This window comes from Bufo bufo, chromosome 11 (assembly GCF_905171765.1).
Source record: "Bufo bufo chromosome 11, aBufBuf1.1, whole genome shotgun sequence".
Classification (NCBI taxonomy): Eukaryota; Metazoa; Chordata; class Amphibia; order Anura; family Bufonidae; genus Bufo; species Bufo bufo.
In genome coordinates, this window is record NC_053399.1 from 96478931 (window position 1) to 96497339 (window position 18409).

At 38.5% G+C, this 18409-nt stretch overlaps 1 protein-coding gene across 6 annotated transcripts in view; it reads left to right on the top strand.

Moving 5' to 3' along the window:
- The window catches only part of SEMA6C (semaphorin 6C), a 134844-nt gene that overhangs the window by 45242 nt on the left and 71193 nt on the right, over positions 1 to 18409 (top strand). For all 6 annotated transcript variants that reach the window (XM_040411414.1, XM_040411417.1, XM_040411418.1 and 3 more), the window contains exon 2: positions 2983 to 3039. The gene's annotated coding sequence lies outside the window, so the exon portion shown is untranslated. The remainder of the gene's footprint in view (positions 1 to 2982; positions 3040 to 18409) is intronic.

Consider the following 18409-nt stretch of genomic DNA (forward strand, 5'->3'; position numbering starts at 1 on the left):
TAATACCGCTCCTATGTACAAGAATATGACTACTATAATACTGCTCCTATGTACAAGAATATAACTACTATAATACTGCTCCTATGTACAAGAATATAACTACTATAATACCGCTCCTATGTACAAGAACATAACTACTATAATACTGCTCCTATGTACAAGAATATAACTACTATAATACTGCTCCTGTGTACAAGAATATAACTACTATAATACTGCTCCTATGTACAAGAATATAACTACTATAATACTGCTTCTATGTACAAGAATATAACTACTATAATACTGCTCCTATGTACAAGAATATAACTACTATAATACTGCTCCTATGTACAGGAATATAACTACTATAATACTACCTCCTATGTACAAGAATATAACTACTATAATACTGCCTCCTATGTATAAGAATATAACTACTATAATACTGCTCCTATGTACAAGAATATAACTACTATAATACTGCTCCTATGTACAAGAATATAACTACTATAATACTGCTCCTATGTACAAGAGTATAACTACTATAATACTGCTCCTATGTACAAGAATATAACTACTATAATACTGCTCCTATGTACAGGAATATAACTACTATAATACTGCCTCATATGTACAAGAATATAACTACTATAATACTGCTCCTATGTACAAGAATATAACTACTATAATACTGCTCCTATGTACAGGAATATAACTACTATAATACTGCTCCTATGTACAAGAATATAACTACTATAATACTGCCTCCTATGTACAAGAATATAACTACTATAATACTGCCTCCTATGTACAAGAATATAACTACTATAATACTGCCTCCTGTGTACAAGAATATAACTACTATAATACTGCTCCTATGTACAAGAATATAACTACTATAATACTGCCTCCTATGTACAAGAATATAACTACTATAATACTGCTCCTGTGTACAGGAATATAACTACTATAATACTGCTCCTATGTACAAGAATATAACTACTATAATACTGCTCCTATGTACAAGAATATAACTACTATAATACTGCCTCCTATGTACAAGAATATAACTACTATAATACTGCCTCCTATGTACAAAAATATAACTACTATAATACTGCTCCTATGTACAAGAATATAACTACTATAATACTGCTCCTATGTACAAGAATATAACTACTATAATACTGCTCCTATGTACAGGAATATAACTACTATAATACTGCTTCTATGTACAAGAATATAACTACTATAATACTGCTTCCTATGTACAAGAATATAACTACTATAATACTGCTCCTATGTACAGGAATATGACTACTATAATACTGCTCCTATGTACAAGAATATAACTACTATAATACTGCTCCTATGTACAAGAATATAACTACTATAATACCGCTCCTATGTACAAGAATATGACTACTATAATACTGCTCCTATGTACAAGAATATAACTACTATAATACTGCTCCTATGTACAAGAATATAACTACTATAATACCGCTCCTATGTACAAGAACATAACTACTATAATACTGCTCCTATGTACAAGAATATAACTACTATAATACTGCTCCTGTGTACAAGAATATAACTACTATAATACTGCTCCTATGTACAAGAATATAACTACTATAATACTGCTTCTATGTACAAGAATATAACTACTATAATACTGCTCCTATGTACAAGAATATAACTACTATAATACTGCTCCTATGTACAGGAATATAACTACTATAATACTACCTCCTATGTACAAGAATATAACTACTATAATACTGCCTCCTATGTATAAGAATATAACTACTATAATACTGCTCCTATGTACAAGAATATAACTACTATAATACTGCTCCTATGTACAAGAATATAACTACTATAATACTGCTCCTATGTACAAGAGTATAACTACTATAATACTGCTCCTATGTACAAGAATATAACTACTATAATACTGCTCCTATGTACAAGAGTATAACTACTATAATACTGCTCCTATGTACAAGAATATAACTACTATAATACTGCTCCTATGTACAAGAATATAACTACTATAATACTGCTCCTATGTACAAGAATATAACTACTATAATACTGCTCCTATGTACAAGAATATAACTACTATAATACTGCTCCTATGTACAAGAATATAACTACTATAATACTGCTCCTATGTACAAGAATATAACTACTATAATACTGCTCCTATATACAAGAATATAACTACTATAATACTGCCTCCTATGTACAAGAATATAACTACTATAATACTGCCTCCAATGTACAAGAATATAACTACTATAATACTGCTCCTATGTACAAGAATATAACTACTATAATACTGCTCCTATATACAAGAATATAACTACTATAATACTGCCTCCTATGTACAAGAATATAACTACTATAATACTGCCTCCAATGTACAAGAATATAACTACTATAATACTGCTCCTATGTACAAGAATATAACTACTATAATACTGCTCCTATGTACAAGAATATAACTACTATAATACTGCCTCCTATGTACAAGAATATAACTACTATAATACTGCCTCCTATGTACAAGAATATAACTACTATAATACTGCTCCTATGTACAAGAATATAACTACTATAATACTGCTCCTATGTACAAGAATAGAACTACTATAATACTGCTCCTATGTCCAAGAATAGAACTACTATAATACTGCCTCCTATGTACAGGAATATAACTACTATAATACTGCCTCCTATGTACAAGAATATAACTACTATAATACTGCTCCTATGTACAAGAATATAACTACTATAATACTGCTCCTATGTACAAGAATATAACTACTATAATACTGCCCCTATGTACAAGAATATAACTACTATAATACTGCCTCTATTTTTGCAGGATTTGGGGTGTTCAGGGGTTATCGGGGTGTATTTCTGCGCCGCCCTTAGCTGGCAATATGTGGGATTACGGTCGTTCTTACCATCATTTCTCTTATATTGCAGATTTACGCTCTTCGTTGAAGGTGAAGGACTCTTCTGCGGTCACTGAGCAGCAGTACGGTAAGGCTCTATCTGTGTCTCGTCTCCATCGTGCGGCTTTCCTCTCAGTTGCTTAATTTATAGGGCCATCATAGTATCATCCTGTGGAGCTGTTGCGGTATGACAGCCACTTACTCGGCAGATGTCACCACCAGGGCTCTTTATAGTCAATTTATTGTGCAGTTTGAGTTTTTCAAAAAACATAAAAATAACCACCCTTAAAGGGACATATCACTAATGTAATTCGGAACTAGATGTAATACCAAGCACGGCCACAACATTGTGTATGGCGCTGTGAGCTCCGATTCATAGAAGTCTACCCCCCATCGATCAGCTATTGATGGCTGAAACATGTGGAGCCTCCAGCCCGTCCGCTGAGGGAAGTTCTCCCTGATAGAGGGAGACAAATGAGGCGGTATAATGCGGTGTGATGTGCCGGCCACAAAGGTCAGCCGCCGGCGTTTGGGTTACTCGGCTTCGCTAATAATGCACAAAACACAGCTTTTTCCAATAAAACAGGAGGCGCGCGGCCTTGATATAATTCATTCATTTATATTCATGGCGCCCACGTAAAAGAGCAAACAAATCTGAACGAGGGAAGGTGCTGCATACCAAATAATCGCTCCGATCGCTCACCGCGAACCCACGACACCTACTGAGCCTGGCGGCAGAGCGAACGGGGGACCAACATGGCCCAGAACTTTCAATAGCAACTCCAGAATCACCCTAATATTATATGGTGCCATGTGCAGTAGCCCCTGTAAAGTGTTATACCGCCATACTGTGTACCATACCGTACCGTACAACACTTCCCTGCAGTAACATCAACAAGTCAAATCTATTGGCGTGAACAGGAACATATCGCAATATAACCAGGCAGAGTCTGGGTGAAAACCAATATGGCCTCCAAATATGTAAGTCCCTCTCATTTCACCCAGGAAGGCCCCCCAAAATCACGTATAAACAATTATCCCCGCCCCACCTCCGATCCCTTCACAAGACAGTTGTAGGTAGGCCGCCATTAAGGCTTCCCCCAACTTCCTTGAACTCAATAACTGAATATACATAGTCACCGTTTTGGAACACAAGAAGCGGGGTTCATACAGACTCCGCCGAATGCGTTCGTCCTTTAAGGGCAAGACTTCAATTTACCAATTTTAACTTGGTAGGTTACGATGTTGGTAGGTGTGATCCCCCCATTGTGCCAGTGTGTGCGTCTCAACGACGACAGGCTTCTCTCCATTTCAAGCCGTGAGATAGAGTGCCGCTATATTGTTCTTACTGGTGAGAATGGAGGAGGACAAAATAAAACACATGCATTCTTGGCAGGCATTGCTAGTCAAAGCTACAACCCTGACCATTAGACCTCCTCAGCTGATTCTATAATCCTGGAGAACCCCTTTAAGGCCTCCAACATGACACCCAGGAGCCATGTCAGCTGCGACACTCCGCCAGTCTGAGGGATTCTGCGGCGGAGTACAGTTACTCCTAATGCATAATGTATGAACCTCATTGTCTCCAGGTCCCTTTTACACGAGGCGAGGAGGCCACGTCAGAGCCCTCCACACACACGTCTCTGCAGCAGCTCTACATTGACTACGAGAGATCTGAGAGTGACAGATCCCAGGCAGAATGTTTCTAAAATTACGTTGTCACAGCTCCGCCCCTTTTATTGGCATTAACCCTCCAATATCCTCCTCTCAGGGGTCCATATGAGAAGCAGTTCTGTGAGGTTCTCACCCTAGTTAGTTAAAGGGACCACTCCCTTTTTCATAGGAGGCCTGGCAATCTGCCAACGTCCATGAGTCTGGCTTTGAACACTGCCTGAAGCAGGAGCAGCAGTCGTTCATTTCTAATGACCATATAGATGGACTAGGTGCCCCAAAACGAGAGACACTCTGGTCCACAATGGTGGGGGGAGTCCTAAGAATGGTGGGGTCTCCATGATGTCCAAATGACCTTAAAGGACCTACACAAAGATTGTCCTATCAAGATAACCCTTTAACCTGCTTCTGGGCTTACCTCTGGCACGGACGGATTAGGCGGTCACCGAAGATTTCCATTCCCTGGTAGTATGGAGGCTCTACAGGGTCAAAAATAGGGAAAGAAAATCATCGGTGACCACCTCATTGCTTCCATGAGGTAAAAATGAAGGGACGCTGGACCTTTCACAACCGGTTGTTTCGCAATTTTCAGTTTATTTGTAGACAATGCGTTTCGGGGTACTACTGACCCCTTTGTCAAGTCTTCCACAGTGCAGCCGCTCTTGAGATCTGGCTTCTGGCCACGTGGTCCAGTTGGCCAGGAGCCAGATCTCAAGAACGGCTGCACTGTCCAGCCTCCTGCTGTCCATACGTTCGACTGAAAAGGTTTAGCGTCCCTTCATTTCTACTGTCTTACCCGAGTGGTTGGGTGGCTCCCGCCCAAGGTGATCGGATAAATCCAGGCTGCATCAACTGTGAACCATCTCCACTTGGCCCTCATTGTGGTTGCGCCCAAACCATTTTAAGTTTTTAGATATCCCACTTATCGGACATACTCACCCTATAAGCGCCTTTCTCTATTCTTTGGCCACTATTTGTTGTTCCATGAGGTAAAGCAGCTTTAGAGTGTGAGCACCTCACCAAACAGCTCCTTATATCTCAGCTTCCTGGATGCTGAGACCCTTATCTGTGTATATATATCGAAGGCCCACCAGTCGAGGGCGAGTAGGCCTGAACTTCAGGGAGAAGAATGGTGGGCCCACTAAACGGGTTTATGTCGCTTAGGCAACCAGACCGCTGGCTCTCCTTGGCAACGCCTTCTGTAAGAACGTTACCTGCGGCTAATTTAAGAGCTTAATCTGGGATGAGCCTTGGTGGGTCAGAACATAGGACCTTAGAACCTCTCCCTGTATCCGACCAAGACGAGAGGGGTCACGAGGGATTATTGCGGGTGGCGATGCATGTGATGTCTTAATCTGGTTAATCCTGTTTAGGTGAGGGCAATGACTGGGCAGAGGGTGATAAGCAGTTTCCCAGCACTGGGATCTGTTCTTCAGATAATCTGGAGATGTTAACTGCAAGAACATTGCCGGGATCAGGAGCGTGACCCTTCCTCATTACAGTAACTAATGTGCGCAGTGTAATTGTAACGAACAATACTGCCCCAAGTTGTATTATACATGGCAGGCATAGCTTAATATAGTGACAGCACATGCCAAAGAAAGCCTCCCCCCTATGGAGCACACAGATGAACACCATAGTGCAGTATAAATAACGAGCAAGTGACCACAAGTAATACAAAACTGTGTAATCTGTAAGATTTACTATCACTTGCTCCTCACCAGCACCACAATCACAACGCTGTGTATTCTCTGTTACTGTTATGTGCTCCTTACTTATGATAATAAGTACCAGGTGTATGCTATGCCTATTGCTGCCACTTGCTCCTTATCTGTGATAATCAGTGTATTCTGTTTGTTATTGTCACTTACTCCTTACCTATGATAAACTAAGAGTACCAGGTGTATTATATGCCTATTGCAGTCACTTGCTCCTTACCTATGATAATCTAAGAGTACCATTATTGTGTATTCGATGACCATTGTATGTATATTCTGTCCACGTTACTGTCACCTGCTCTTTACCTGTGATATTTATATATCATCAGGGTAACAATACCATGTATTCATTGTCTATTATTACTTGCTCCTTACCTATTAAAATTATCAAGCAGCGGGGCTACATTACTGTCTATCGGAGTTCGCTAGGGCTAACATATTGTGTGTTCTGTGCCATTACTGTCCCTTCCTCTGTGTCAGGGAGATAATACGGTGTTTTCTACGCACATTACTGTCACTTACCTACAATAATCAGGGGGCACCAGGTCTACAATACTGTTACTGTCACTAGCTCCTTACCTATGATTATCAAAGAGCACTAAGGCTACAATGCTTTGTATTCTGTGCAATTTACTGTCACTTGCCCCTTGCCTATGATAATCAGAGGGCACCAGGGTTACAATACTGTGCATTCTGTGTGTGTCTATTAATGTCACTTGCTCCTTACCTATGGTATTCAGAGAGCTTCATGGCAACAATACTGTGTATTCTCTGACCCATACTGCTAATTGCTCCCTAAAATTATCAGAGAGGACCAGGACTTTGCATATTCTATGTACATTACTGTCACTTGCTCATTACCTATGATAATCAGAGAGGACCAGGACTTTGTGTATACTGTGTACATTGCTGTCACTTTCTTCTTACCTATGATATTTAGAGAGGACCAGGACTTTGCGTATTATGTGTACATTAACTTCACTTGCTCATTACCTATGATATTCAGATAGGACCAGGACTTTGTGTATTCTGTGTACATTACTGTCACTTGCTCCTTACCTATGATGATCACAGAGGACCAGGACATTGATTATTCTGTACACATTACTGTCACTTGCTTACTACCTCAGATAATCAGAGAGGACCGGGACTTGGATTATTCTGTGTACATTACTGTCACTTGCTCCTTACCTATGATAATCAGAGATGACCAGGACTTTGCGTATTCTGTGTACATTACCTTCACTTGTTCATTACCTATGATATTCAGGTAGAACCAGGACTTTGTGTATTCTGTGTACATTACTGTCACTTGCTTACTACCTAAGATATTCAGATAGAACCAGGACTTGGAGTATTCTGTGTACATTACTGTCACTTGCTCCTTACCTATGATAATCAGAGATGACCAGGACTTTGCGTATTCTGTGTACATTACCTTCACTTGTTCATTACCTATGATATTCAGGTAGAACCAGGACTTTGTGTATTCTGTGTACATTACTTTCACTTGCTTACTACCTAAGATATTCAGATAGAACCAGGACTTGGAGTATTCTGTGTACATTATTGTCCCTTACTCCATACTTATGATAATCAGAGAGGACCAAGACTTGGAGTATTCTGTGTACATTACTGTCACTTGCTCCTTATCTATGATAATCAGAGAGGACCAGGACTTGTATTCTGTGAACATTACTGTCACTTGCTCCTTATCTATGATATTTAGACAACATTTCTTAACAAAAAGAATGTGTTCTCTTCTCCACCCCATGAGATAATGTGACTAAATCACTTGCGGCTGGCATTGCCTTTAAGATGGAGGACAGAGGGCACCACCTATACATTACATGATATCATTGCCAGGCTTCCGTTTTACTAGAGAGCAGAGCCTATCAGGTCAATGCATGACAGAACACACACTGTGACATCACAGAATCCCTGGTATCATCTCCTCCATGTACAAACATCCAGAGCCAAGGAGATGGGCGGGAGGTGATAAGAGGCTGGAGCAGACACTGTCTAATTCTGTCCCTGCCACAACCTCACAAGTGCCAGATGGAAAGCAAGCAAGGTATCCCTGATAAGACAGGGATGAGGGGACTGGCAATTGTTAGGTTCCCACGATCCTCTGTGCCCCCTGGTACTGCTCCCCCCCCCCCTTACATAAACAGTGTGCATGCCAACCCCCAAATCACCAGCTACAGGACCCATCATGAGTCTACACATAAGTGCCCCACCACCGCATGATGTACATTCACATACCAGTATACACACCCCCCACCCAGTTCTGGGCCCCAGATAACCCTTTAGCTGCCACAATGATGACATCATGACTTCCTGGCTTAAAAGCATTATTAACCCAATGCCGATTTATCTTCCTGTCACAAACATAAAGGATTAAAGTATCCGAGCTAGGGTACAACTTAAGATACGGCACAATCTGTACATTACTGAGTCCCTCAGAGCGGAGCCATGACTAACCGAAGGAAGACTGAAAAGATAAGGATATGATGTAATACATACCGAAATATCACATAGATTACATATAACGTCACATAACACATTTCATCAGAACAGATGGAGATATAAATATCTACATAGGAGGCAGTATTATAGTAGTTATATTCTTGTACATAGGAGCAGTATTATAGTAGTTATATTCTTGTACATAGGAGGCAGTATTATAGTAGTTATATTCTTGTACATAGGAGCAGTATTATAGTAGTTATATTCTTGTACATAGGAGCAGTATTATAGTAGTTATATTCTTGTACATAGGAGCAGTATTATAGTAGTTATATTCTTGTACATAGGAGGCAGTATTATAGTAGTTATATACTTGTACATAGGAGCAGTATTATAGTAGTTATATTCTTGTACATAGGAGCAGTATTATAGTAGTTATATTCTTGTACATAGGAGGCAGTATTATAGTAGTTATATTCTTGTACATAGGAGCAGTATTATAGTAGTTATATTCTTGTACATAGGAGCAGTATTATAGTAGTAATATTCTTGTACATAGGAGCAGTATTATAGTAGTTATATTCTTGTACATAGGAGCAGTATTATAGTAGTTATATTCTTGTACATAGGAGCAGTATTATAGTAGTTATATTCTTGTACATAGGAGCAGTATTATAGTAGTTATATTCTTGTACATAGGAGGCAGTATTATAGTAGTTATATTCTTGTACATAGGAGCAGTATTATAGTAGTTATATTCTTGTACATAGGAGCAGTATTATAGTAGTTATATTCTTGTACATAGGAGCAGTATTATAGTAGTTATATTCTTGTACATAGGAGCAGTATTATAGTAGTTATATTCTTGTACATAGGAGCAGTATTATAGTAGTTATATTCTTGTACATAGGGAGCAGTATTATAGTAGTTATATTCTTGTACATAGGAGCAGTATTATAGTAGATATATTCTTGTACATAGGGGCAGTATTATAGTAGTTATATTCTTGTACATAGGAGCAGTATTATAGTAGTTATATTCTTGTACATAAGAGCAGTATTATAGTAGTTATATTCTTGTACATAGGAGCAGTATTATAGTAGTTATATTATTGTACATAGGAGGCAGTATTATAGTAGTTATATTCATATAAATAGGAGGCAGTATTATAGTAGTTATATTCTTGTACATAGGAGCAGTATTATAGTAGATATATTCTTGTACATAGGGGCAGTATTATAGTAGTTATATTCTTGTACATAGGAGCAGTATTATAGTAGTTATATTCTTGTACATAGGAGCAGTATTATAGTAGTTATATTCTTGTACATAGGAGCAGTATTATAGTAGTTATATTCTTATACATAGGAGCAGTATTATAGTAGTTATATTCCTGTACACAGGAGCATTATTATAGTAGTTATATTCTTGTACATAGGAGCAGTATTATAGTAGTTATATTCTTGTACATAGGAGCAGTATTATAGTAGTTATATTCTTGTACATAGGAGGCAGTATTATAGTAGTTATATTCTTGTACACAGGAGCAGTATTATAGTAGTTATATTCTTGTACATAGGAGCAGTATTATAGTAGTTATATTCTTGTACATAGGAGCAGTATTATAGTAGTTATATTCTTGTACATAGGAGCAGTATTATAGTAGTTATATTCTTGTACATAGGAGCAGTAGTATAGTAGTTATATTCTTGTACATAGGAGCAGTATTATAGTAGATATATTCTTGTACATAGGGGCAGTATTATAGTAGTTATATTCTTGTACATAGGAGCAGTATTATAGTAGTTATATTCTTGTACATAAGAGCAGTATTATAGTAGTTATATTCTTGTACATAGGAGCAGTATTATAGTAGTTATATTATTGTACATAGGAGGCAGTATTATAGTAGTTATATTCATATACATAGGAGGCAGTATTATAGTAGTTATATTCTTGTACATAGGAGCAGTATTATAGTAGATATATTCTTGTACATAGGGGCAGTATTATAGTAGTTATATTCTTGTACATAGGAGCAGTATTATAGTAGTTATATTCTTGTACATAGGAGCAGTATTATAGTAGTTATATTCTTGTACATAGGAGCAGTATTATAGTAGTTATATTCTTATACATAGGAGCAGTATTATAGTAGTTATATTCCTGTACACAGGAGCATTATTATAGTAGTTATATTCTTGTACATAGGAGCAGTATTATAGTAGTAATATTCTTGTACATAGGAGCAGTATTATAGTAGTTATATTCTTGTACATAGGAGCAGTATTATAGTAGTTATATTCATATACATAGGAGCAGTATTATAGTAGTTATATTCTTGTACATAGGAGCAGTATTATAGTAGTTATATTCTTGTACATAGGAGACAGTATTATAGTAGTTATATTCTTGTACATAGGAGGCAGTATTATAGTAGTTATATTCTTGTACATAGGAGCAGTATTATAGTAGTTATATTCTTGTACATAGGAGCAGTATTATAGTAGTTATATTCTTGTACATAGGAGCAGTATTATAGTAGATATATTCTTGTACATAGGGGCAGTATTATAGTAGTTATATTCTTGTACATAGGAGCAGTATTATAGTAGTTATATTCTTGTACATAAGAGCAGTATTATAGTAGTTCTATTCTTGTACATAGGAGCAGTATTATAGTAGTTATATTCATATACATAGGAGCAGTATTATAGTAGTTATATTCTTGTACATAGGAGCAGTATTATAGTAGTTATATTCTTGTACATAGGAGCAGTATTATAGTAGTTATATTCTTGTACATAGGAGCAGTATTATAGTAGTTATATTCTTATACATAGGAGCAGTATTATAGTAGTTATATTCCTGTACACAGGAGCATTATTATAGTAGTTATATTCTTGTACATAGGAGCAGTATTATAGTAGTAATATTCTTGTACATAGGAGCAGTATTATAGTAGTTATATTCTTGTACATAGGAGCAGTATTATAGTAGTTATATTCATATACATAGGAGCAGTATTATAGTAGTTATATTCTTGTACATAGGAGCAGTATTATAGTAGTTATATTCTTGTACATAGGAGACAGTATTATAGTAGTTATATTCTTGTACATAGGAGGCAGTATTATAGTAGTTATATTCTTGTACATAGGAGCAGTATTATAGTAGTTATATTCTTGTACATAGGAGCAGTATTATAGTAGTTATATTCTTGTACATAGGAGCAGTATTATAGTAGTTATATTCTTGTACATAGGAGGCAGTATTATAGTAGTTATATTCTTGTACATAGGAGCAGTATTATAGTAGTTATATTCTTGTACATAGGAGCAGTATTATAGTAGTTATATTCTTGTACATAGGAGCAGTATTATAGTAGTTATATTCTTATACATAGGAGCAGTATTATAGTAGTTATATTCTTGTACATAGGAGGCAGTATTATAGTAGTTATATTCTTGTACATAGGAGCAGTATTATAGTAGTTATAGTCTTGTACATAGGAGCAGTATTATAGTAGTTATAGTCTTGTACATAGGAGCAGTATTATAGTAGTTATATTCTTGTACATAGGGGCAGTATTATAGTAGTTATATTCTTGTACATAGGAGCAGTATTATAGTAGTTATATTCTTGTACATAGGAGCAGTATTATAGTAGTTATATTCTTGTACATAGGAGCAGTATTATAGTAGTTATATTCTTGTACATAGGAGCAGTATTATAGTAGTTATATTCTTGCACATAGGAGCAGTATTATAGTAGTTATATACTTGTACATAGGAGCAGTATTATAGTAGTTATATTCTTGTACATAGGAGCAGTATTATAGTAGTTATATTCTTGTACATAGGAGCAGTATTATAGTAGTTATATTCTTGTACATAGGAGCAGTATTATAGTAGTTATATTCCTGTACATAGGGGCAGTATTATAGTAGTTATATACTTGTACATAGGAGCAGTATTATAGTAGTTATATTCTTGTACATAGGAGCAGTATTATAGTAGTTATATTCCTGTACATAGGAGCAGTATTATAGTAGTTATATACTTATACATAGAGGCAGTATTATAGTAGTTATATTCTTGTACATAGGAGCAGTATTATAGTAGTTATATTCTTGTACATAGGAGCAGTATTATAGTAGTTATATTCTTGTACATAGGAGCAGTATTATAGTAGTTATATTCCTGTACATAGGAGCAGTATTATAGTAGTTATATACTTGTACATAGGAGCAGTATTATAGTAGTTATATTCTTGTACATAGGAGGCAGTATTATACTAGTTATATTCCTGTACATAGGAGCAGTATTATAGTAGTTATATACTTGTACATAGGAGCAGTATTATAGTAGTTATATTCTTGTACATAGGAGCAGTATTATAGTAGTTATATTCTTGTACATAGGAGGCATTATTATAGTAGTTATATTCTTGTACATAGGAGCAGTATTATAGTAGTTATATTCTTGTACATAGGGGGCAGTATTATAGTAGTTATATTCTTGTACATAGGAGGCAGTATTATAGTAGTTATATTCCTGTACATAGGAGCAGTATTATAGTAGTTATATTCTTGTACATAGGAGGCAGTATTATAGTAGTTATATTCTTGTATATAGGAGGCAGTATTATAGTAGATATATTCTTGTACATAGGAGCAGTATTATAGTAGTTATATTCTTGTACATAGGAGCAGTATTATAGTAGTTATATTCTTGTACATAGGAGCAGTATTATAGTAGTTATATTCTTGTACATAGGAGGCAGTATTATAGTAGTTATATTATTGTACATAGGAGCAGTATTATAGTAGTTATATTCTTGTACATAGGAGGCAGTATTATAGTAGTTATATTCTTGTACATAGGAGCAGTATTATAGTAGTTATATTCTTGTACATAGGAGCAGTATTATAGTAGTTATATTCTTGTACATAGGAGTAGTATTATAGTAGTTATATTCTTGTACATAGGAGCAGTATTATAGTAGTTATATTCTTGTACATAGGAGTAGTATTATAGTAGTTATATTTTTGTACATGTCTGGGAGGCTCATTAGGCCGCCATCTTTGTGCCCCATCAGTTGTGTGCTCTATATGTGGAGGGTGCTGGACCTCTGTATGTGGCGGCGATACGGTACACAGAGATGATCGGGGAGGATGACAGGAGTGTAGGTGCTCTGCGGAGCCGTGCTGAGAAGGATAAACTGTCAGGCGGGAATTAAACAAGGATAAGAAAAGAAGTCTGAGGAGATGCAGAGAATTGGATAAAAGCACAAGTCACATTTAATGAGGGCTTTTTATGGTGTAGAGAAGGAGAAGACTGAGGCGGTGGCAGGAGGTCCTGTATTAAGTGTGTGCGGCACTCAATGTGGAGCTCCACACGGCACGTCTGCTTCATAGTAAAGCCGCCATCGTCTGTGCAAATAAAATGACAGGAGCAGGTTGATAGCTCAGGCAAAAGGGGCAATTGACCCAGGACCTCTACCATTTAGGTACAGTATAATGGTATCATGTAGGCATTGTGTTAAAGTATAATATAAACAGTGTATGGTAATATTGTGAAAGCATAGCATGAAATCGACACTATATGGCGGTATTATGTTTGGAAATATTATATAAGCATTGTATGGAACTATTATGAAGACACTGTATGGCGGTGTTGTGAGGTCATTGTATGATAATGCAGGCACTCTATGGCTGTATTATATAGTAGCAGCACTGTATGTCAGTACTAGCTGGGTACCATTTGGCAGTGCTATATGGTCTATGGATGTATTGTGATATTTAGCGAGGTGACCATTAGATGTCTCTCCGTTAGCTCCTCATACCGCAGGACGCCTCTGGACGTGGTGACCGTACAGCCGCTTTCTCCAGGCCATTCCATGTTTACATCTCGCCACAAGAAAGTGATGGGAAGTGTCAAGGCTTTGATTAAATCTACAGATAGAAATTCTCATCCTGTGAGAGGAGAGGCCGTGTCTTCCTGGGTTATTACGGCCGCCTCAATCCAGACAGCCGGACAATGAGAAACATCAGCCCTATAACAAAACAAGCTATAAAATAGGAGGGGGGGGGGTGAGGGGGGGTGAGGAAGGGGCGAGGGAGGGGGCGAGGGAGGGGGCGAGGGAGGGGGCGAGGAGGGGGCGAGGAGGGGGCGAGGAGGGGGTGAGGAGGGGGGCGAGGAGGGGGGCGAGGAGGGGGTGAGGAGGGGGCGAGGGGGGGGGATGAGGCTGGGTCACCTCCAACACAACAACAACAGCAACTACGTTACAGAAGTCCTAGCTCCCCATGTAGACGTGTAATGTTTCCTCACTCGGAGAGGCCATGCGTTTTAGTCCTAATGCTATCCCCTTAAAGAAAGGAGGAATAACCAACAGTCCTAGGCACGGCTGTGACCACCAGAGGGGCTAGTATAGCAGCAGCTGAGGAGAGGCAACTACAGGGGCCCATATTCACATAGAAGTAATGTAGTTCCATTACTGCGACATCACTGTGTGCATTATCTGTATACTGAGATATCACTGTGTGCATTATCTGTATACTGAGATATCACTGTGTGCATTCTCCCTGTACTGTGACATCACTGTGTACATTATCCATATACTGCTACATCACTGTGTGCATTATCTATATACTGTGATATCACTGTGTGCATTATCCCTGTACTGTGATATCACTGTGTGCATTATCCATATACTGCTACATCACTGTGTGCATTATCCATATACTATGACATCACTGTGTGCATTATCCCTGTACTGTGACATCACTGTGTGCATTATCCATATACTGCTACATCACTGTGTGCATTATCCATATACTATGACATCACTGTGTGCATTATCCCTGTACTGTGATATCACTGTGTGCATTATCCATATACTGCAGCTTCACTGTGTGCATTATCCCTGTACTGTGACATCACTGTGTACATTATCCATATACTGCTACATCACTGTGTGCATTATCCATATACTGCTACATCACTGTGTGCATTATCCATATACTATGACATCACTGTGTGCATTATCCCTGTACTGTGATATCACTGTGTGCATTATCCATATACTGCAGCTTCACTGTGTGCATTATCCCTGTACTGTGACATCACTGTGTACATTCTCCCTGTACTGTGACATCACTGTGTACATTCTCCCTGTACCGTGACATCACTGTGTACATTATCCCTGTACTGTGACATCACTGTGTACATTATCCCTGTACTGTGACATCACTGTGTACATTCTCCCTGTACTGTGACATCACTGTGTACATTCTCCCTGTACTGTGACATCACTGTGTACATTCTCCCTGTACTGTGACATCACTGTGTACATTCTCCCTGTACTGTGACATCACTGTGTGCATTATCCCTGTACTGTGACATCACTGTGTACATTCTCCCTGTACTGTGACATCACTGTGTACATTATCCCTGTACTGTGACATCACTGTGTACATTATCCCTGTACTGTGACATCACTGTGTACATTATCCCTGTACTGTGACATCACTGTGTGCATTATCCATATACTGCTACATCACTGTGTGTATTATCCCTGTACTGTGACATCACTGTGTACATTCTCCCTGTACTGTGACATCACTGTGTACATTCTCCCTGTACTGTGACATCACTGTGTGCATTCTCCCTGTATCTTATCACAGTAGAGCAGGGCTTTTCTCCAGGGCCCTGTGGTTCCACGTTATACTTATGGTGCCCCATGTGAGCGGTGACATATGACCCAGTAATCACCGGTAATGACCCCGCCAGTTACCGGATGATGGAGCAGTACTGGTAGCGCTGGCCCATCACTGTGCACCTCTGGCGGTACGTGCCATTAATCACCGCCTTTATTTACTACTGCGCCAGGAAAAACATATGTAGAGAAACCTCCCTTTAGCGCCGCGCCCTGCGGGACAAATCTGGGGCTCTCATGGAGGCCCCCGGGAGAGGCCGCCATCTGTGCCCTCCTCAGATGTAGCATCACATGGCCGTACGGGGGTCCGGCTGAGCCAGCTGAATCCATAGCATTATCCGCGTACTCCCGGAGTCCGTCCCCGGGGGCCACAAGTAGAGTAATTGTCTGCATCCACTTTCCGGCCATTTAGGAGCATCGCAGGGATCCAGAAGGCTAGGACCCCCCCATCCCCCCCCCCCTCCAATTATCACCCCTCCCCCGCCTGCCCATCACATTCACTACTGCTGTCATCAGGGACACTCACTAATCTGACGCTTGCCCTTTAAAAAACAATAAGCGCCAGTCATCCCCCGTCCCTGCACCGCCGGAGCTTACAGTCAGAGAATATGGGAACAGCTCATGTCAGTCTTCACTGCAGTTCTTGCATTCAGTTCAGGAGGAGGAGGCCCCAGTCACATTTCTTTCCTCCGTCCGTCTCACGGCGGCTGGAAACGTGTTTATCACAAATTAATTTTCTTGCCGTGGAAATCAGAAGTGAGGGGAAGGGGGTCATGTACGAGAGAGAGAGGAGATACTAAGATTACAGCTCCGGGGGAAAAGCACTGCCTCTTACTGAGATACACCAGGAAGTATCACACATGAGAGGCTTAGATACACCAGGAAGTATCACACATGATAAGATTAGATACTTGAGACTGTATCGCACATGATAGGATTAGATACACCAGACAGTATCACAAACAAGAGGCTTAGATACACCAGACAGTATCACACACGAGAGGATTAGATACTTGAGACTGTATTGCACATGATAAGATTAGATACTTGAGACTGTATCGCACATGATAAGATTAGATACTTTAGACTGTATCGCACATGATAAGATTAGATACTTGAGACTGTATCACACATGATAAGATTAGATACTTTAGACTGTATCGCACATGATAAGATTAGATACTTGAGACTGTATCACACATGATAAGATTAGATACTTGAGACTGTATCGCACATGATAAGATTAGATACTTGAGACTGTATCGCACATGATAAGATTAGATACTTGAGACTGTATCGCACATGATAAGATTAGATACTTGAGACTGTATCGCACATGATAAGATTAGATACTTGAGACTGTATCGCACATGATAAGATTAGATACTTTAGACTGTATCGCACATGATAAGATTAGATACTTGAGACTGTATCACACATGATAAGATTAGATACTTGAGACTGTATCGCACATGATAAGATTAGATACTTGAGACTGTATCACACATGAGAGATTAGATACTTGAGACTGTATCGCACATGATAAGATTAGATACTTGAGACTGTATCGCACATGATAAGATTAGATACTTTAGACTGTATCGCACATGATAAGATTAGATACTTGAGACTGTATCGCACATGATAAGATTAGATACTTGAGACTGTATCGCACATGATAAGATTAGATACTTGAGACTGTATCGCACATGATAAGATTAGATACTTTAGACTGTATCGCACATGATAAGATTAGATACTTGAGACTGTATCGCACATGATAAGATTAGATACTTTAGACTGTATCGCACATGATAAGATTAGATACTTGAGACTGTATCACACATGATAAGATTAGATACTTGAGACTGTATCGCACAT